Here is a 22,626-nt window from a genome sequence, read left to right on the forward strand (position 1 = left end):
GGCCTAGGTTCCAGTCAGCGGTCGTGCAGCCCACATTGTGTCCAAAGTCCAACCGCACAACTGGGACATGACAGTTTTCAGCCAAGACACCTCCAAAAAATTATGCAGCAATTGTGTTTTGGATTAAATGTAGGTGGTATCAGTGGCCTGTGGCACCCTGGCCTGGCGGTGGGAGCTGCACAGGCAGCAGGAGCAGGGCAATGCAGCAGCAGCAGGTGTAACGTATGCCAGGAGCCTGCCGGACTTGGCACTTGGCACGTGTCACTTGCCAATTGTCACGTGGCACTTGTCACGTGTCACGTGGCACTTTCCAAGTGGCACGTGTCACGTGCCACGTGCCAAGTGCCACGTGCCAAGTGCCACGTGCCAAGTGACATGTGACACGTGCCACGTGCGAAGAGACACGTGACAAGTGACAGTCAGACAGCAGAGGAGAAGACACTAGTGCACACTAACACTTTAATGAATTAACAATAGTGTAGTGATAGTGAAGGGGTTAATCACTGAGCTTATCACTGTGTAAAGCCCTTGCCCCAGCAACAGGACTGCAGCTGTGCAGCACACACTCTAACTGTCACACTATGAGATAATCAATCAAGCTAAATAACGATTACTATAGAGTAGTGAGGGGGTTAATCAATGAACAGCTTTAGGTTTATAACTGTATACAGGCAGCCCTCGCTAGGCCACCAGCACTGCAGCATGTCTCTCAGGAAGCATTTAGCAAGCCAGATCGATCTGTCTCATCATGGCAGCCCTCCTTATTATACAGTGAGGCTGGCCAGTGTTCCTTTCTGTGATTGGTTGCTAGGGCTTCTGCTGGGAGCCCTCTGATTGGCTCCAGGACGTCATCACCTTAGTTACAGTATTTCGGATTCGGATATCCGCGGATATTCGGGTCATGCATCAAACTGTCCGCAGATAGCTATGCGGATTTCTATACCTATCCGGGATCCGGAATCTGATCCGGATAGCGTAAAAATGGTCGGATATCCAGGTTAACCCGGATATCCGGATTCCGGATGAGCATCACTATTCTTGGTAAGTGAGACCTTCCATCCCTCGTATCAATTTTGTTGCTCATCTCTGCACCTGCTCTAAAACTGCAATATCCTTACTGTAATGTGGTGCCCAGAACTGTATTCTATATTCTAGATGTGGCCTTACTAGAAAGTTAAACGGGCAATATCAAGTTAACATCTCAAGTTTTTATTTCCCTTTAAATGCATCCCAAATTTTATTAGCTTTAGCTGCAGCGGCTTGGCATTGTATACGATTATTTAACCAGTTCAGCCCGCAGGTGTTTTCACCTTCAGGACAGAAGCAATTTACCCCTGTCAGCGCTCCTCCCATTCATTTGCCAATAACTTTATCACTACTCATCACACGTAAATGATGTATATCTTGTTTTTTTCATCACAAATTAAGCTTTTTGTGAGTGATACTTGTTTTCAGTAATTACTTTATTTTCTATGCATTTTTAAAGCAAATACACACAAAAAAAAGAAAAAATACACAATTTCTCCAATTGCACCCCCTATAATAAATAATAATATAATATATAAATAAAACCCACCCATTTTATTTTTCCATTAGTCCCGGGTATCACAGCATTTAAATTATGTTCCTAGTACAATGTATGGCAACAATATATTATTTTGAAATAAAGGTGTATTTTTTCAGTCTTTTTTTTTTTTATGTCAATCAATTGTAAGCCATTATCTATTAAAATTAATATAATTAAAACACTTCCAAAGCCCCCTCCCCAAGTTTTTTTTTTTTCACAATCAAAGTTTATTGATATAGAACGTACATGAAGAGAAAAACAATATATCAGTATGAATATTACTAACGCCAGAACAATGTTTACATGTTGTTACATTACTGACATAGTGCATAGAGCTTAAAATGTGTAGCTATATCCAAATATGAAAATCTACATGCAATAAACAGCACAAAGGCATATCAAAGTGAGCATTTTGATATAGGAATCATAAATCAGATCACCTATTTGTTTAGCTACATATGGAGCCTATGGAACGAGACTTATTTGTTGACCGTTGGGTGAACAGTCAGCAGTCATTCCCATGTGCAAGAAAGGGGGGAGAGGAAAGAAGGGAGAGGAGAAAAGTAAGGGGAAAGAGGTTCCACATAAGATTCAGAGGGTCAGAGTTTTATATTCGTCAGAGCATTGGAAGTCTGTCTATACGGACCAGGTGATTGTGTATTGCTCCGAACGATCCTGTGACATAGGAATCATCCTTTCCAATGTCTCAATCGCATTTACTCTTAGTATCCAGGCCTTCATGGAGGGAGGATTGGGAGATTTCCAGTGTAAAGGTATCAGGGCTTTGGCCGCATTGAGAAGATGAATAGTCAGGGATTTTTTGTATGCTTTCAAAGCAGTGGTTGTGTCATGTAGGAGAAAGACATTTGGGGTAAAATCCAATTTGGAACATGTAATCTTTTCTGTAAGTCTGTGTATAGATTTCCAATATGTGTCGAGGGAAGGGCATGACCAAAAAGTGTGTAATAGGCCACAGTCTTGATCACCACATCTCCAGCAGCTATCTGGGACTGATGGGAACATCTTGTGCAGAGCTTTAGGGGTTCTGTACCATCTGGTAAGTGTTTTATATCCCAATTCCTGGGTGGACACATTTAAAGATCCTTTATGAGTCAACGCAAAAATCTTCCCCCATTGATCCTCCGATATCACATGTCCCAGGTCTTTTTCCCAATCCTCCTGGTATTTCAATTTATCAGGGCAAGAAGGTGCCAACAGGATTTGGTATATCTGGGAGATGAGATGGGTATGTGGGGTCAAGCTAACTACCAGGTTCTCAAAGGGTGTTAGAGGTTTTGACCAATCAAATTTATCCTTAAGGGAATTCAGGTATGAACGTAAATGAAAATATTGCCAATTTGAGAGGTGGGTTCTGTCATTGAGAGTGGCTATGTCCGCATGGGTTTTAACTGTCCCTCTGGTGATAAAATCTAGAATTCGTGGACATCTACCTTCTGGCCAGTTGCGTAAAAAGGGAATATCTCTTGCTAATGCAAAAGAGGGATTAGCCACTAAGGGTGTGAGTTTGCCAGGGAATGTGGCTAATTTCATCGTGGGTAGATGTCTCCTCATACTTTTAATTGTGGCCAAAATGAGGGGGTTTCCCCATGCGTGTTTCTTTTGGCTTGTTGTATCTGACCAGCCCAAAGCATGAGCTGGGCACTGAGTAGTTTCTTGTTCAATAGAGACCCACTTCTTGGGGGAGCCGACATTAGACCATTCAATTACTCTAGAGAACTGTGAAGCCAGGTGATATTTAAGCAGGTTTGGCAGGCCCATCCCCCCAGTCTCCTTAGGAAGGTTTAAGATAGATCGTTTGATACATGGGGGTTTGTGGCCCCATATAAATTTGTTAATTTGCGATTGCAGAGAGCGTAGGAAGGAAGCTGGAAGGTCAATGGGTAGACACTGACTGATGTATAGAAATCTGGGAAGCAGATTCATTTTGACAGAAGCCATCCTGCCGAACCATGAGGGACTAGTTTTCTGTCCCCATCTCAGGAGGTCTCCTTTTAAAGTTTCGCCAATGCGTAAATAGTTTGCTTCGAATAATCTGCTTAAGTCTGGTGTAATGTCGATTCCAAGATATCGAAGTGGGCCACTAGTCCAGAGGAAGGCAAATGAGGCACGACAAGTTTGAACCACATCATCTTCTAAAGAGATGTTTAGAGCATTGGATTTGTGAAAGTTGATTTTCAGGTTTGAAATCTTTCCAAATTCCTCAAATCTTTGTATTAAGTTGGGAAGGGAAGTGTATGGTTCTTGTAAAAAGAATAAAAGGTCATCGGCGAATGCCGCTACTACATGATAATCCTTTCCAATCCACAACCCATGGATGTCCTTATCAGATCTGATTGCATTTAAGAATGGTTCTAAGGTAAGTATGTAGATTAAGGGGGATAGGGGGCACCCTTGTCTCGTGCCATTCGTGATTTGAAGTGGTGTTGACAAAACCCCATTCGCCTTCACTCTGGCCGAGGGGTTGGAATACAACAAACCCACCCATCTCTCCATAGCCGACCCCACGTTAAGCCTTGACAGGGTGGCATGTATATAATCCCACGCCACCCTGTCAAAGGCCTTTTCAGCATCCGTAGATAGTAGGAAGGCTCTCACAGCCTTTTTCTTAGCATAAGCTATTACGTTAACCGTCCTCATGACATTGTCCTTGGCCTCTCTCCCTGGGACAAAACCTGTTTGGTCTAGGTCAATCACTTCAGGTATGTGAGGAAGTAATCTATTTGCCAATATTTTGGCCAAAAGTTTGGCATCTAAGTTAAGAAGGGATATTGGCCTGTAGTTTGAACACTTTTGTGGGTCCTTACCTGGTTTTGGGATCACAGCTATATCCCCCTCCCCAAGTTAACAAGCAAACAATTTAAAAAAAAAAAAAAAACACAAGCAAAAAAAATTCCATAAATAGTTGCATTAGGGACTAATATTTTTTAATATGTATATTACTGTTGTTTTTTTTTTTATATATATATATATATAAAATATCTGTGCTGGGTAGCTTCACTTTTCGCCACTAGATGGCGATGAACAGTGTTTTACGTGTTTTACAGTGTTTGAACATTAACCCATTCAGGTTCCGTCGTTTTCACGTGAGAAATGTTCACCTCCCATTTATTAGCCTATAACTTTATCACTACTTATCACAATGCACTGATCTATATCTTGTTTTTGCCACCAATTAGGCTTTCTTTGGTGGGTACATTTTGCTAAGAGCCACTTTACTGTAAATGCATTTAAAGAGGAAGAATAAGAAAAAATTGGAAAAATTCATTATTTCTCAGTTTTCAGCCATTATAGTTTTAAAATAATACATGCCTCCATAATTAAAACTCACGTATTGTATTTGCCCATATGTCCCGGATATTACACCGTTAAAGTTATGTCCCTATCACAATGTATGGCAACAATATTTTATTTGGAAATAAAGGTGCATTTTTTCCATTTTGCATCTATCACTATTTACGAGTTTAAAAAAAAAAAAAATAGAAATATTTCATCTTTACATTGATATTTAACCACTTGAGGACCCACCCTTTACCGCCCCCTTAAGGACCAGCGCTGTTTGTTGGGATCTGTGCTGGGTGGGCTCTGCAGCCCCCAGCACAGATCAGCGGGCACGCAGAGCGATCAGATCGCCCCCCCTTTTTCCCCCCTATGGGGATGATGTGCAGGGGGGGTCTGATTGCTCCTGCCTGCAGGCATGTTGCGGGGGGGGCACCTCAAAGCCCCCCTCCGCGGCGAAATTCCCCCCTCCTTCTCCTACCTGTCATGCCCAGTGATCCAGGCTGCACAGGACGCTATCCGTCCTGTGCAGCCAGTGACAGGACGTCCCCTGTCACATGGCGGCGATCCCCGGCCGCTGATTGGCCGGGGATCGCCGATCTGCCTTACGGCGCTGCTGCGCATCAGTGCCGTACAATGTAAACAAAGCGGATTATTTCCGCTTGTGTTTACATTTAGCCCCCCGCCGTGAATTGACAGGAAGCAGCCGCTCGCGCGAGCGGCTGCTTCCTGATTAATCAGCCTGCAGCTGGCGACGCAGTACTGCGTCGCTGGTCCCGCAGCTGCCACTTTGCCGACGCACGGTATAAGCGTGCGGTCGGCAAGTGGTTAAAAAGTTTAGACCCTTAGCTAAATATTTACATGTTTTTTTTTTTTATTTTTTTATTGTAATGGATTTTTTTTTATAGTAAACATTTTATTTGGGTACTTTTGGGAGGGTGGGAGGTAAGCAATAGATTTATAATGTAAATGTGTGTTAATTCTTTTTTTTTTTTTTTCAGGTGTAGTATTACTTTTTGGCCACAAGATGGCGGCCATGAGTTTGTTTACATGACGTCACTCTAAGCGTAGCATGCGCTTAGAGTGACACATCGGGAAGGGAACGGCCAGAAAAGGCGCAGCTTCCGAGAGAAGCTGTCGCTTTTTCAGCGGGGGAGAGGAATCAGTGATCGGGCTCCATAGCCCGATACATTGATTCCTTGGCGACCAAATCCGCGGCCGGGAGTGCGCGTGCACGCGCACGATCGGCTGCGGGAGCGCGCGGCTACGTCCAGGAACCAAAATAGGTTAATGAAGTAAAAAAAAAAAAATAACATTATTATGAATGGACATGACCTCTGATAGTGGTCATGTCTATTCCTCACAGGCATTGCACTTGGAGAAGAGAAAGAAAGCTTCTCTGAACCAATCGCCAAAATGAAAAAAAGACTGGGTGCACAAGCCGTGGGCCGCACACCCCGGCGGTACCACTATTTGCAAACTGGACGAGAATTCTCCAGTTTGCCTTTAGCTGCGCCTATCTGGACAAAAATACTCATCCAGATAGGCTTAAGTGGTTAGCTTGTTGTCGATGAGTACTCCTAAGTCCATCTTCTCCAAGTTTGATGTCCCCATCTGTATCCCGTTGATTTTGTATGCTGTTAGACCATTGGTACGACCAAAATGCATGACTTTACATTTTTCAACATTGAATTTCATCTGCCATTTAAGTGCCCATATAGCCATCCTATCCAGAACCTGTTGCAATATGTCACTATCTTCCCGAGAGTTGATAAATCTGCACAATTTTGTATCTGCAAAAATAGCAACATTGCTTTCTAGTGCATCTACTAGATCATTAATAAATAAATTGAAGAGCACTGGACCCAGTACTGACCCCCGTGGGACCCTATTGCTAACAGTCACCCATTTATAATAAGATCCATTGACCACAACTCTTTGTTTCTTGTCCATCAGCCAGTTCCCTATCTATGCATACAGACTCTTCCCCAGTCCTTGCATCCTCAACTTTCGCACCAGACATTTGTGGGGAACAGTATCGAAGGCCTTTGCAAAGTCCAAGTATATCACTTCTACAGAATTCCCAATATCCAGGTGGTTTAAAAGCTATTCAGACATCAAGACTGAATCTCTTCTGAAAGACACCTACTCAGCTACAAGCCAGAAGCACCCTTCCCACATGGGGTTGTAGGTTCTGAATAGATGACAGCATATGAATATGCTTCATATTCTGGTGATTTACTTTATTCATTTTTCAGCATTAAGTTCAGTTAACTATGAAGTTCTGTTAGAAGTAATTTTTTATGCTATTTTTTAAGACGATTACTAGGTGTTTTTGACACAGCTACTAATACAGTTGAGCCTATAAACTGTTATGAATCTTCTAAGTACATTCAAAAAAAGAATTATGTTTGCTTGACTATAAAGGCCTGATGAGATGGAATATTATTTGAGGGAAACTACTTGGAACTGTTCATATTTTTGTATATATGCTGTATGATAAGCAAATACAATTTTTTTAATCCCCTTCTGGGTCCCTGAGGGCATTACAGTCTTTTTGTGGATCTAAATTGTGCTGTGATGTCTATATTTCTTCAGGATTGTGGGTATATCCAATGCTAATGGTGACTCTGTGCTTTTGTTATGAAATGCAGTTAAAGTCCAATCTTGCCTGAAGTGGAAGCTGGGTACAATGTGCCACAAGGGCCTTAAGGTTACCCTATCCAGGAAGAAATTGAGGAAGGGTGGTTTGTGTTCTAGTGCCTGTAATTCTGATACACACTTAGCCGACGTTATGGCTATTACAAATATTGTCTTGTAAGTGAAGTAATTTACAATTTTCTATTGGTTCTAATGGCTGTTTTGCTGACCCCTCCAGAACTAGTGAAAGATCTCACTTGGGGAAGAAGCTGTGGTTTGGTGGTCTCATCTTGAGTGCCACCTTAGTAAATTGTATGATAAGTGGGTTAATGCCCACCTGTGGGACGCTGGCGAATGAGGCAAAAACGGCACTGGAAATTTGAACTCAGCTAGCACCGCCATAGGCCGTAATGTGAATTATGGCTATAGTGGCGCTAAGTCAGTAATTTGGGTGCAGAGCCCAAATTACAATAAAAACAGTGTAATTCAGCCACCAGCTGGAAGCCGAAATTTGTGTTATCCCAGAGTCCATGGAGACCTGGAGGGGGAATAGTAATTGACGCCACCGGGACTTTTGCAGGATGAGCCGTGTTTGCCTTTTGCCCTGCACCCACATTTCTAGTGCGGACACAGGAATGATAGTACTGACCCTGAGATGGCTGGGACCTGCACCTTCAGAGTATAAACCCTCAAGTCCTAAATTTAAACCCGATTGTAGAAATTCAAGAATGTCTAAGACAGATGGATCCATGATCTTCATCTTCATGACTTGGGTACATTTTTCCCAGATTCTATGGTTTGTGAACCTCTTCCTGGCCCTAAGTAAGGTGTCAGTAACAGCTTTTGAATACCCCATGTCTTCTTCAATCTCTGCCTCTAAACTTTCAGCCCTGCAGCCTGGCGATCTTTGTCTCTGGATGTAATATGGGACCCTGTGATAACACGTATTTGGGAGTTGGTAGTTGAAGAGGGGGTTCCATGCCCAGCTGTTGAAGTAGCAGAACCCGAAGTCTGCAAACTCAGTAAGGAGTCACCAATAGTACTGTTACCGTCTCTCCTGTTTAAGAGTCTGAGAAGTAGTGGAATTGGTGGGAATGCATACCTGATCCTGAAGTTCCAATGGCAATTCAATGCATCCCATACTAATGCCCTCCTGTGCTTGATCCTCAAAAAGAATAGAGGGCACTTGTTCCAGAGGATTATCATCAATCATTTCCACATGTGGCTTCCCCCATCTGCTGAATATTGTTGAAATATTTCCTTCTTCGGCGACCACCGAAGGTCACCTGTGTACGACTGAGAAAGTCCAAATTGGTAATCTCTACGCCGAGTATATGTACTGCTCAGGGCTGTTTCTTGGGCAGGGCGACCGCCCTAGGCGCAGACTGGCAAGAAGAAGAAGGGGGGAGGGGGGGCGCAGGCAGAAGGACATAATCGCTAGGGAGCTGGTGACGCGTGGTGCAGCCAAATGAAACAAGAAAGAAGATTTCCAGTTCTATCACCTTCCTTGACTCCTCCTGGGCTGCCTGCATCTAATGTCAAGTCATCTTCACGTCAGCACCGTGTGATGACACCTGATGCCCTGTAGCGGTACTGCAGATTGTCAGTGCGCAGCGCCCATAGAGGAGTCAGCTTTCTTGGCTCTCTTTGCCTGTGTGTTCTCCTGGTCCCTGCTTCCTCCTGGATGAGTACCTGGTTGCTATTAAGTAGGCAGATCTACTTTTGAACTGTGGCTGTGTGACTGTCCCTAAAGATTAAGGGTTTGCGAATCCACGGGGTGGGGGGGAAGGGGGCGCAATTTTCACACACTCGCCCTGGGTGCAATTTAGCCTACAAACTGCCCTGGTACTGCTGTTAGTGATTGTACCATTTTCTGAGCCTATTCCATTATTGGGTTGACTTCTTTCAACAGACTGACGCTGTGTGTTCCCCTTTATTGCGTATATACGCTAACAATACATAGGGACTTCTGAGTTGGGTTTCAAAGTGTTTCAGAGCTTTGCCCACTGCCCTGAATTTTAGGACATTGGCCTGCACTCTGTACACTGCAAACTGTCACAGACCCTGAGTAATAATTTCGAATCGCCGGCCATAGAGTGGCTCCCTCAATGCCGATTAGTGTCACATCCTGGGGGTGGAGATTAAAAGGGAACACACGTGCGCATGCGCGATCCTTCCCTGCTGAGTGACGCTTCGGAGCTCTGTAATCAGCCTGCTAGAAAGCTGTTAGTAAAAAAAACAAACAAAAAAAAAACCTGTTAACCACTTAAGCCCGAAGGGTTGAAATTTTTTTACATCCGAGCAACTTTCGCCCCCCATTCATTTGCCAATAACTTTATCACTACTCATCACAATTAATTGATCTATATCTTGTTTTTTCCGCCACCAATTAGGCTTTCTGTGGGTGGTATATTTTGCTAAGAGTCACTTTACTGTAAATGCATTTTAACAGGAAGAATAAGAAAAAAATGGAAAAAATTCATTATTTCTCAGTTTTCAGCCATTATAGTTTTAAAATAATACATGCCTCCATAATTAAAACTCACGTATTGTATTTGCCCATATGCCCCGGGTATTTCACCGTTAAAATTATGTCCCTATCACAATGTATGGCGACAATATTTTATTTGGAAATAAAGCTGCATTTTTTCCGTTTTGCGTCCATCACTGTTTAGAAGCCCATAATTTATTAAATCATATTGATATACTCCTTTGACATGAATATTTAAAAAGTTCAGACCCTTAGGTAACTATTTATGTTTTTTGTTTTTTTTTTATTATTGTAATTTTTTTTTTTTTTTTTTAATTTAAACTTGTATGTGGGTATTTTTTGGTGTGGGAGGTAAACGGGTTTTTTTTAATATATTTATAGGTTTATTCTTAAAACTTTTTATTTTTAGGTGTAATTTGCTATTTGGCCACAAGATGGCCAGAATCAAAAAGTCCTGGGAGCGATCGATCTCGCTCCCAGGCAGAAGAAAGGAGACCAGAGCTCAGAAAAGCCGCAGCGTCTGAAGAGACGCTGTCGGCTTTTCTCCGGTGGGGTCCGATCAGCGAAAGGGATTTATAATCCCTTTGACTGATCGGTGGGCTAGCGGCCAGCAGCGGGGGCGCGCACGGGGGGGACCCGCGGGGGGGCGCGCAGCCCAACTGGACGAGAAATCTCGTCCAGTTGGGCTTAAGTGGTTAATGTACATGTACAGCTCTGGGATCTACAGCAGCACTGTATGGGGGACAGTTTTGTCACTGAGCTGTCCCCTCGAGTGGCAGGAAAATGGATCCCTCACATAGGCTAATGCGGTGATCTCCTGTGATTGGTTGTGGGGGAGATCGAGGGAGGGTGGGAGGGAAAATAAAAAATAAATAAAAAATGTAAATAAAATAAATTAGCAATAAAAATAATAAAAGAAATGTAATGGATTGTGGAGACACCGCCACGCGGTCTGGCAGCGGGGCGGCTGTTTCCGCGTTCAGACCGGCGGTTTCCGCACAGCAGCATGCGTCTGGTTTGTATGAGCCTAGTAGTGCACACAGATGGAGAGCTACGCGTGCGCCAGGAGGCAGGACCTTTATGCCAATAGGAGAGGGATCAGCTGATCAGGACGATCAGCTGATCCCAGCGCAGTGGGTGATTGGCTGAGTGGGACTGGGCTGCACTATATATACTTCTTGCCTGTCAGTTGCTGGTTGTCTGCCGTTGCGAATACTAACGTGTGAGCACTCAGACCAGTCAGATCTCACAGTGTGTTAGAACCAGGAGGACCTGGGAATTCACACTTAGCCAGATTACGTTTGTGTTATATGTTAGACCAGTTCCAGGGTGTTGTGACCATGGACCTCACACCCAAGCTTAGGGATACTGTGTCATTTGATGTGTTATACTTTAGACCAGTTCCAGGGTGTTGTGACCACGGACCTCACACCCAAGCTTAGGGATACTGTGTCATTGCTGTGTTATCATTTAGACCAGTTCCAGGGTGTTGTGACCACGGACCTCACACCCAAGCTTAGGGATACTGTGTCATTGCTGTGTTATCATTTAGACCAGTTCCAGGGTGTTGTGACCAAGGACCACACACTCAAGCTTAGGGATACTGTGTCATTGCTGTGTTATACTCAAGACTAGTTCCAGGGTGTCGAGACCAAGGAACTCACACCCCAGTCTAGGACTTTGTTATACTTATATGTTATGACCATTTGCTCTGTCAACCTTTCTCTTGCTTTGTGATTCGGTACCTCTGCATATCTGCCTACCTGTTGCCAGACCCTGCCTGTACCTGGTTACCGAATCAGTCTGTCTCTCTCTGTACCTGATCTGTGTTGCCGACCTGGCCTGCCCGACCACCCAAGCTGTCACTCTCCCTGAGTGCTCAGTCTAACTGTACTAGCAGTAACACCATTCCACCAGGTGTCTGCTGCAACCAGGACTTTCGCTCCTCAGAGAGTCCTCTGGCTGCAGTATAGTCTGATTCCCAGTATAGCAGGGAATCATTGGCTCCCAGGTTATCTCTATCCCCTCTCCTAGGAGATAGTTCCCACACAGCCAAAGGCCACCTGCTCCTCAGGTGGTCCATGCTCATAGTTTCTGCGTCTCCCGCCCCACGGGAGATAGCCTACTGTTGCACCAAAACACTTACTTGTATTATTGGGGATTCTGCAGATCATTAATAATCGGGTATACATCTGTATTCTTGGTGATACTGCAGATCACCAATAATCAGATTCTCTCTGTGTGCTGACACCGATCGTTACAAGAAAAAAATAAAAACACAAACAAACGTTACAGCAGCAATCAGATGCCACCAACAGAAAGCTCTGTTGATGGCAAGAAAAGGAAGTAAAATTCATTAGTGTGCTAATGGTACGTACACACCTGCGATAACGATCGTTCGTTAGGAACGATAGTTCCGCGCCGAACGATAGTTGGCCGAGCAGAGCAGAGCAGTAAATGCAAATTAGGCAACTGAGAATGTAGCGCAGCGATTGTTATTGCAGAAACGAACGATCAGTGAAGAATGGTTGCATGCGCACACTGATATGACATAATTAATGTTTTACAAAACATTTGGATTAACAGCAAGATTGATGTTTTTTTTTTTTTTTTTAATTCTCACAGAACGATCGTTACCAAACACAATACACTGGAAATACGTAGGTTCCAGCTATATGCGCGGTTGCGCACTACATTCTGTAACGATCGTTCTCGCGCGATTGCTGTACACACCTTTCTTTAACAGCGATGATCGCGCGATAGGATCCAACTTGTTGGAAAATTCGCTCGTGCAATGATTGCACTTTCCTCGCTCTCCTTAACGATCGCTTCTGATCGCGACGGAAAGAACTTTATGCAATTGTCGGACGAGCGATCGTTAATTGGTGTTTACGAACGATCGTTATCGCAAGTGTGTATGCAGCATAAGTTGTATGGCTCTGCAACTAGTTGTTAAAGCTGCAGAGCACTGATTTGTAAAAAAATCACCTGGTCACTAGGGGGGTGTAAGCCTGTGGTCCTCAAGAGGTTAACACTGAAGCAGACCTTGCCTGAAACTTGTACAGGGACATGTCATGTCAAATCAACACACTGGCCCATATGCAATTTACTTTTTTCTCCTAAGTTATCACCTAGGAGATAATTTTCATCTTCTCTATAAATTAACTTTTCAGCATTTTACGGTTTGCAAGTTTTCCAAAAGTTGGTGAAAAGAGTATTTTCTTGCTTGCTGGTGGTTGAAAAAGGTGTGAAAATATCACCTAGGAGAAAACGCGAAATGCGTATAAGCCACTGATTCTGACTGACGTTTTTTTATTTTGATGAACCTTGGAGCATCTAGCTTTCTTATAGAGTTATGCATAGAAATAATAAAAAAAAGCTTTCAGCCTGCCATTCAAAAGTTATGACATATTGTTTTTTTTTAATTATTTTCATTCAAAATTGCTGCATCCTGAAATGGTAAACTTAAAGGGAAGGTTCAGGGACGCCTTGAAAAAAAAAAATCCATATCCACTTACCTGGGGCTTCCTCCAGCCCGTGGCAGGCAGGAGGTGCCCTCGCCGCCGCTCCAGAGGCTCCCGGTCGTCTTCGGTGGCCGACCCGACCTGGCCAGGCCGGCTGCCAGGTTGGGCTCTTCTGCGCTCCAAGGACAGGCTCTTCTGCGTCCCACACGGGCGCGCTGACGTCATCGGACGTCATCCGGGCTGTACGCAGTAGTTCTGCGCCTGTGCAGTACAGCCCGGCGGACGTGCGCTCCACTGACGTCACTTCCTGCAACGCCGGCCATACGTGTTCGGCGTTGCAGGAAGTGACGTCAGTGGAGCGCACGTTGGAACGAGGAAGGTGAGTGATCCCCCGCATGTGCCTCTTACTGTCGGCTGCTTACGCTACATTTAAAGCTGGAGGGGAGCGCAGATCGGGGGACCCAGGGGGGGTCCGACCCCCCTCCCCACCGCTAGGCCCAATACCCATGTCCTGGCAGCTACCCTTCCAGCTCGGCGGCCGGCACCCCCGCACCCACGGATGGGCGGATGCCGCCCCTAGAACTTTGCTGCCTGAGGCAAAAGTTTCACCCCGCCTCATGAGCGGGCCGGCCCTGGGCCTTCTATGGGGCTAGCCTCTTGGACAGCGATCTAAGGCAGCGCTGTACTGGGGACTGTCCCCCTGGGGGGAAAAGAAGCAATCGGCGCTGATGGGTTGAAGCCTATCACAGCCGATCACAGTGATTGGCTGGCTGGGGGAGGGAGGGAAGGAGGGTTGTAAAAATAAAATAAAAAAATAAGCATTTTTATTAAAAAAATAAATAATAAAAATATTTACAAAAAAAAAAAAAAAAACATTGGGGGACGCGATCGGACCCCACCAGAGAGCTCTGTTGGTGGGGAGAAAATGGGGGGAGGGATCACTTGTGTGCTGAGTTGTGCGGCCCTGCAGCTAGGCCTTTAAGCTGCATTGGCTATTTTAGCAAAAAAATTCCTGGTCACTAGGGGGGTTTTACACTGCGGTCCTCAAGCGGTTAATTTGGTGTGAGAAATTACAAAATTTAGAATAAATTTTCTCTAACATTAAATATTTTTTTTTTCAAAAACCATTAATTTTAACATTTTGAAAAAAAAATCACTAAATTACTTTGCACTCCTTCTTACTCTTAAGGTAGCCACACACCATACAATTTTTTAAATATCTGTTCAATTTAAGAATTGCAATCAATTTTTCTTACGGATTGTAACATTTCAAAAATATGACCAATGTACCACACACCTATGTTCAATTTTTCCCCAATTATGATAAAAATGATTGGAAACTTTAACAAAATTGCTAGGGTGTGTATATTAATAAATTGACAATCTAACACACACCATACAATCTTTAGAAGGATTGAAGAAAAATATCTGGCATTCCAGATCGATAAAAATTGAAGAAAACAGGAAATCCGATCGGATTTTTCAGTCGAATGAAAAAAAGCTTTCAATTTTTTCGGGAGATCCGATCGTTTTTATCGAATTACTGTAAATTCGGATCATTTTATTGTATCGTGTGTGGCCACTTTAAGGCCTTGTTCAAATCATTTATCGCAGATGGCTACAACTGCACACCATCTGTGCTTCTATGCTCCCATTTACTAAAGTCTGCAGTCACAGACAAAAAACTGCAGTCACTCCCGAAAAATGCATGCAGCAGTGCGATAGTGCATCGCACTGCTGCGCAGCGCATATGATGGGAACAGTAGAAGAGCTGTCTATGCCCATCTACCGTTCTTGCGGGTCGCACACTATACGCGCTGCCAAAATGCGTACGGCAGCACATATAATCTGAACGAGGCCTTATTCCTCTTAGTTTCATTTTAGGATCAAAATGGGTTCAGGTCGTACGTGGAGTACAAGTTGACACGTGCATGGAGAACTATACAAAAACAATAGTTACTCACCAGGTAACATTCTTTCTAGTGATCCTCTGGGACAAGACTCCAAGATATCCACGCCCCTCGGGAAATATTTAAATTCCTCCCTTATAAGAGAAACGTCGCGGGACTCCCTCCTCAGTATTAAATAACTGTCTAGAACCATTCCTTTCTCTCACATACATATATATATATATATATACACTTCTCTACCGTCCGAATCAACCCATACATATGCATAGATCAATTCGTTTAGACCCCAGACAGGGTTGGACTCTTGTCCCAGAGGATCACTAGAAAGAACGTTACTCGGTGAGTAACTATTGTTTAATCCAGTGATCCTCTGGGACAAGACTCCGAGATAAGAAAGAAATCAAACCTCAGGGCGGGTAGCAGCCTTCAAAACCTTACGACCAAAGGCCTGCTGTTCCGATAACACATCCAGTCTCTAGTGTGTAACGATAGTGGTAAAACTTTAGCACGTAGCAGCTCTGCAGATTTGCTCCGGGGTTGCACCTGAACTATGTGCCCAGGAAGATGCTACAGCTCTAGTTGAATGTGCCGTGAAGGACAATGGAAGTTCCAAGTCCAATAAAGAATAAGACATACTAATAGCCTTCTTAAAGAGACACTGAAGCGAAAAAAAATATATGATATAATGAATTGGTTGTGTACTATGAATAATTACTAGAAGATTAGCAGCAAAGAAAATATTCTCATATTTTTATTTTCAGGTATATAGTGTTTTTTCTAACATTGCATCATTCTCTAATATGTGCAGATTACACAACACTTAGCATTCAAAATGATTCTTTCAGAGCAGTCTGTGAACTAATGACCTCTCCTCTGGCAGAGAAAAAGTAAATAGTTCAATAACAGTTGAGATAATAAAAGTCAGAAAGCAGCCCTCTCCACGACTTTGAAAGTCGTAGAGCTTAATGGCTTTTTTGTATAGAGCTAACAACTGGAGTTTCTTAAATCTTCCTGTACTGGAAACTATTAGACTGATGTATCTGATCTTAATGTTTTATTTCTTAGCTGTACTACACATACAAATCATAATATCATAATTTTTTTTCCGCTTCAGTGTCTCTTTAATCCATCTAGAAATGGTAGATTTGGATGCCGCGCAACCTTTATTCTTGCCTTCGTTGCGCAGGAAATATTTCAAACTGAGGAGGGAGTCTCACAACCTTTCTCTTATAGGAGAGGAATTTAAATATTTACTGAAGGGCGTGGATATCTCAGAGTCTTGTCCCAGAGGATCACTGGATAAATATCACAAATAACATTTCACAAAAGCCAGCTATGGACAAATGTAGCCGAATTACTACCAGTACATCAAAAATATGACAGTGCCTAATATAAATTGTATTCTACATTTTCTAAGTATATGGTAACTACAAAAATGGATTCAGTTTTACAAGAAGAAAACATTGGTTTCAGCAGTTCATCCCAAAGCATTAACATACTATTTGTCAATATGCTTGAGTGGCTGGATGCTGATAGACACTTTTTAAGTGGGTAATCTTCTCATACCTTGAAACACTATTATCATCAGAGGAATTGGCATTTGGAAGAAGTTTTCTTTTCATGGCAGAACTTGGCTGGTGCTGGCATGTTCTTCTGTGGTAGGCTACTTTCTACAGGTCCTTTCTACAACTATCACATACTTTGGAGTTTCCAGGCATTCCTGGTATCAATAACCACATTCATGGCATTACAGTTCTTAAACCCATCCTTACATAGAAATGATACATTTTCTTTAAGGTGTTACAACAGTCTAAATAATCCATTGACATTCCCCTGGAATTCATGATAGAGGGTATTGTAATTAGAGTAACAATTTGTATATAGTATTAAGAGCAGTTACAAAGCACATTAACTACCTAAGGACCACGTAACGCCAATGGGCGTGAACGTGGTGGCAGTCCCAGGACCGCCTAACGCCAATTGGTGTCAAGTCCTAGGGCAGGGTTTTGCAGGAGATCACGTGCTCTCTGCTCCGCCATCAGTCTCCCAGCGGCGATCGCTGCTAGGAGACTGTTAGATGGGGAAACTGCTGTCTATTTACTGTGTACAGCGCTGCGATCCATGGCAGCACTGTACTGGGGATAGCCGTGTGACACGGCTGTCCCCCTGGGGGAGACAGCAGCGATCCGCTGTCATAGGCTGAAGCCTTCGACAGCCGATTGCTGTCATAGGCTGGCAGAGGGAGGAATGGATAGGAAAATAATTAAAAAATAGGTTTATTTATTTTAAAAAAAACAAATATTTGTAAAAAATAAACAATCCTGGGCGCGATCAGAGTCCACCAATAGAAAGCTCTGTTGGTGGGCAGAAAATAGGGGGGGGGGGGAGTCACTTGTGTGCTGAGCTGTAAGGCCCTGCAGCAAGGCTTTAAAGCTGCAGTGGCCTGAATTGCAAAAAATAGCCTTGGTCAATAGGGGGGTGTAAGCCTACGGTCCTCAAGTGGTTAAAAGCACTCACAGTTCTGGATTTCAGGCTAAATAAATAACATGTTTGGGCATGTTCCATCAAGCACAAGCAGCCAGTTCAAACTTGTTCAGTGGTACTAAAATGAAGCATAGGAGTGTATGGAAGAGCACAGTCAATAAGATGGGCAGTGTGCAGTGTGGACTGATGACTTCCACCTCCCCTCACTTCCGGGTCAAACATAGCGGCATTCCTGCCAGCATACATGCTGATGCCTGGCATTTGACCGAAGAGTCAAGCAGCCAAACAGGAGACACAAGGAGCAAAAAGAGCCATATGAAGGAAAACATAGCAGGGGACACTGTGATTGATCTCCACACTGCTCAGTAACCACTTCACTTCACCCGGTACAGTCCTTCGGAAGCTTGCACCAGTCTTGAATGGCGCAAAGCATTACAAAAGCTCCATAAGCACATCTGGCATTTGGTGTTTCAGTCTCTCTGTATCTCTGTCGTCCTTACTCCTCCCCTTCCACCATCTATAGTTCTTACACTACACAGGTGATTACACAGCTCAGCTGCTGGAAACTCTTGGTGGGCTGACTAGTTGCAGTCACAGCCACAGAGCAACATGAGCGTCTGTGTCTCCATTCTAAACTCTCAATTCCTCTCACTCACCGTCCTTGTATCCCCGCGCACCAGCTGTATTTTGTCCGCTATCTGTAAAGGCCAGTAGAAACCAGAAAACTGTATACTCACCTTTGGTAGTTTTCCTTACCTGGTGTTTCTCCATGTCCGCATACTATTGGCCAAAGTCCCGCCTCCCTTTGCTCTAGTAGGACGTCCTAAATTGTTAATAGTGTAGGATTACCCCATACTGACATTCTATGTAACTAGTACGAGCCGACAGGATAGGGTGGGCCCGTCTGCTGACATGGAGGAACACCAGGAAAGGAAAACTACCCAAGGTGATTATACAGTTTTCCACTTTCCCTGGTATTTTCCATGTCCACATAGTACTATTGGGCAATAACAACTAAAGGGATGCTGAACACACAATTTAACCTATTTTGGTTCCTGGACGTAGTTTCTACGTCCAGGAAACATGCGCGCTACCGCGCGCTCCCGCGGCCGATCGCGCGCGTGCACGCGCACTCCCGGCCACAGATTCGGTAGCCAGGGAATCAATGTATCGGGCTATGGTGCCCGATCATTGATTCCTCTCCCCCGCTGAAAAAGCGACAGCTTCTCTCGGAAGCTGCGCCTTTTCTGGCCGTTTCCTTCCCGATGCGTCACTGTAAGCGTATGTTATGCTTAGAGTGACGTCATGTAAACAAACTCATGGCCGCCATCTTGTGGCCAAAAAGTAATACTACACCTGTAAAAAAAATTAAAAAAAAATTAACACACATTTACATTATAAATCTATTGTTTACCTCCCACCCTCCCAAAACTACCCAAATAAAATGTTTACTATAAAAAAAAACCTATTACAATAAAAAAAAAAAAACATGTAAATATTTACCTAAGGGTCTAAACTTTTTAAATATCAATGTAAAGATGAAATATTTCTATATTTTTTTTTTTATTGTAAACCTGTAAATAGTGATAGATGCAAAACGGAAAAAAATGCACCTTTATTTCCAAATAAAATATTGTCGCCATACATTGTGATAGGGACATAATTTTAACGGTGTAATAACCGGGACATATGGGCAAATACAATACGTGAGTTTTAATTATGGAGGCATGTATTATTTTAACACTATAATGGCTGAAAACTGAGAAATAATGAATTTTTTCCGTTTTTTCTTATTCTTCCTGTTAAAATGCATTTACAGTAAAGTGGCTCTTAGCAAAATGTACCCCCCAAAGAAAGCCTAATTGGTGGTGGAAAAAACAAGATATAGATCAGTGCATTGTGATAAGTAGTGATAAAGTTATAGGCTAATGAATGGGAGGTGAACATTTCTCACGTGAAAACGACGGAACCTGAATGGGTTAATGATATATAATGTAAGAAAAAAATAAAATGGTCACACAGCAGTAAGAAACAGTGGAGGAAAATACTTTTTTCCCAAACTCCACTGTGGACAACGCCACCGGATCTACACAATAATGCTTAAGAAATGTATGACCTGAGGACCAATTGGCCACTTTATGTACAGTCATTAGAAAGACTTTTCCTAAGGCTGCCCATGAAGATAAACTTCTTGTAGAGTGGGCAATAATGTCCTGGGGAGGCTGCAAGTCATTTGACTTATAAGCCTTTTGAATTAAACACACTATCCAATTAGTCAATTTCCTTGTAGAGGCCATTTTTCCTTTTCTGTAACCTTTCGGAATAACAGACAATCAGTGTCTCTGAAACTTTGCGCTGCTTCAATGTAAGCTTTAACCGTTGAAGGTAAATATGAGTGTGGCTTTGAAGGATCTTCCGAAGACTTAAAGCTTGGTAAAGTCCATTCTTGATTTAAATGGCATACTGAAGTAACTTTAGGAAGAAATGATTGGACTGGATGCAAAACTAGTCTGTCTTCATAGTATACCAGAAAAGGTTCTTTGCATAAGAGAGTCTGTAACTCTGAAATTCTCCTGCCTGAAGTAATAGTGATTAAAAAAAAAAGCTGTTTTCATGCATACGTATCAAATCGGTGCCGGGAGACTTGGGCGCAGGATACAGCCGGTATGGCTTATCCTGCTCCTGCACAAGTTCCCTGCGTCTTTAATTACTATTCCCCCTCCAGGTTGCCGTGGATAGTGGGGAATGATGTAATTTGGCTACCAGCAATAGCTGGAGGCCGAATTATAGTGTTTTATATGTAACTTCAGGTCCATCTTCTGACTGGGCCAAAGTTACTCAGTGCTGCGCCCAAATCTGCTGCACTGAAAACAACTGCTCCAGTTTTCATTGTCAAATTCTGTAATGAAGCAGAATCATTTTGCCACTCTGGTGATGATGTTAGAAAATTCAAAACTAAAGGTAAGTCCCACTTGGGAAAGAGAGGTTTGACAGGTGGCTTCAGTTTGATTGCTGCTTTGAAAAACTGTTTAATGGATTAGAAGACCAAGAAATACCTGAAATTGAAGCAACTGCAGATACATGCCTCCTTAAAGGGACACTTAAGTCAAACAAAAAAAATGAGTTTTACTCACCTCGGGCTTCCAATAGCCCGCTGCAGCTGTCCGGTGCCCTCGCTATCTCCCTCCGATCCTCCTGGCCCCGCCGGCAGCCACTTTCTGTTTCGGTGACAGGTGCTGACAGGCTGGGGACGCGAGTGATTCTTCGCGTTCCTGGCCACAATAGCGCCATCTATGCTGCTATAGCATATATCATATACCATATAGCAGCATAGAGGGTGCTAATGTGTCTGGGAACGCAAAGAATCACTCGCGTCCCCAGCCTGTCAGCTCCTGTCACCGAAACAGGAAGTGGCTGCTGGCGGGGCCAGGAGGATCGGAGGGAGACGGCGACGGCACCGGACAGCTGCAGGGGGCTATTGGAAGCCCTAGGTGAGTAAAACTCATTTTTTTGGTTTGACTTAAGTGTCCCTTTAAAGGGGACCTTAACTGAGAGGGATATGGATGTTTCCTTTCAAAAAATACCAGTTGCCTGGCTGTCGTGCTGATCTCATTGGCTGCAGTAGTGGCTCAATCACACACCTGAAACAAGCATGCAGCTAATCCAGTCTGACTTCAGTCAGAGCACCTGATCTGCATGCTTGTTGAGGGGCTGTGGCTAAAAGTATTAGAAACACGGGATCAGTAGGAGAGTCTGGCAGCTGGTATTATTTTAAAAGGAAGAATCAATTTCCTTCTCAGTTTAGGCTCCCTTTAACTTAGAGTATGACAATTTCATTTCAAGACCTTTTTGTAACAATGACAACAAGTTATACACTTCAATATTATTAATCACAAATCCTGAAGTATTTGCAAACTGCACAAAGGTTTTACAGACTCTATTATAAGAGGCAGATGTGGGTTTTGGGGTTTTTTTTGCTTTTAATAAGGTATTAACCACATTAGATGAACATCCTGCAGCTAATAACTTAGCCCATTTAAATGCCAACCCATCAGGTGTAGATGTTGAGGGTCCTGGTGAAGGAGTGTCCCTTGAGTCAATAAGTCTGGTATTTTTGGCATGAGGATTAACTCTTCTGTCTTCAGTTGCCATAGGAGAGGAAACCAAGGCCTTCCCGGCCAATACAGAAGGACAGCCAGAACTGTAACTTTGTGCCCTCTCACCTTGAGGAGAAATCTGAATATCAGAAGTATTGGAGAAAATGCGTACACTTTCCTGAACCACCAGTTCTGATTAAGAGCATCTGTTGTCAATGCTTCTTGATCTGGGAACCTCGAATAATAAAAGAGGAATCTTGTGATTTTTGGGTAAGGCGAAAAGGTCTACTTGCAGTTTCCCCCAGGGATGCTCGGATGTGCCTCATCCACGAATTCGGCAATCCGCGTGGTTGCAAAAAAAAAAGATTTTCGTCCGCGTCCACGCAACCACGCGGATTTTCTGCCGTGAATGGCGTAATCAAGCGTGGATTCCCGCCCGGAGGCGGATTTTCTTTTAACGTTAATAACAAAGCCCCCATACATGCTACAATCCCCCAAATTGCATGGATTATCGAGGTGATAAGGGGCAACATAACTTCAACATAAAAAATTCCCAAAAATTTGTTTTTTCTAGAGAAAATGGATTTTAAAGTGAAATCAACACTTTAAATGGGGCTATTAATTGGTAATAAGTGGTTTTAAAAAGGGATATATGCGTTAAGCAGTCAAAGAGGTG

At 43.4% G+C, this 22,626-nt stretch overlaps 1 protein-coding gene across 1 annotated transcript in view; it reads left to right on the forward strand.

The window, feature by feature from the left end:
• Nucleotides 1-22,084, forward strand: part of LOC137508264 (excitatory amino acid transporter 1-like) — a 263,434-nt gene extending 241,350 nt beyond the window's left edge. The window contains exon 12 of the transcript XR_011020480.1: nucleotides 21,999-22,084. The gene's annotated coding sequence lies outside the window, so the exon portion shown is untranslated. The remainder of the gene's footprint in view (nucleotides 1-21,998) is intronic.
• The last annotated feature ends 542 nt before the right edge of the window (nucleotides 22,085-22,626 follow it).

The sequence above is a fragment of the Hyperolius riggenbachi genome, chromosome 1 (genome assembly GCF_040937935.1).
Source record: "Hyperolius riggenbachi isolate aHypRig1 chromosome 1, aHypRig1.pri, whole genome shotgun sequence".
Lineage (NCBI taxonomy): Eukaryota > Metazoa > Chordata > Amphibia > Anura > Hyperoliidae > Hyperolius > Hyperolius riggenbachi.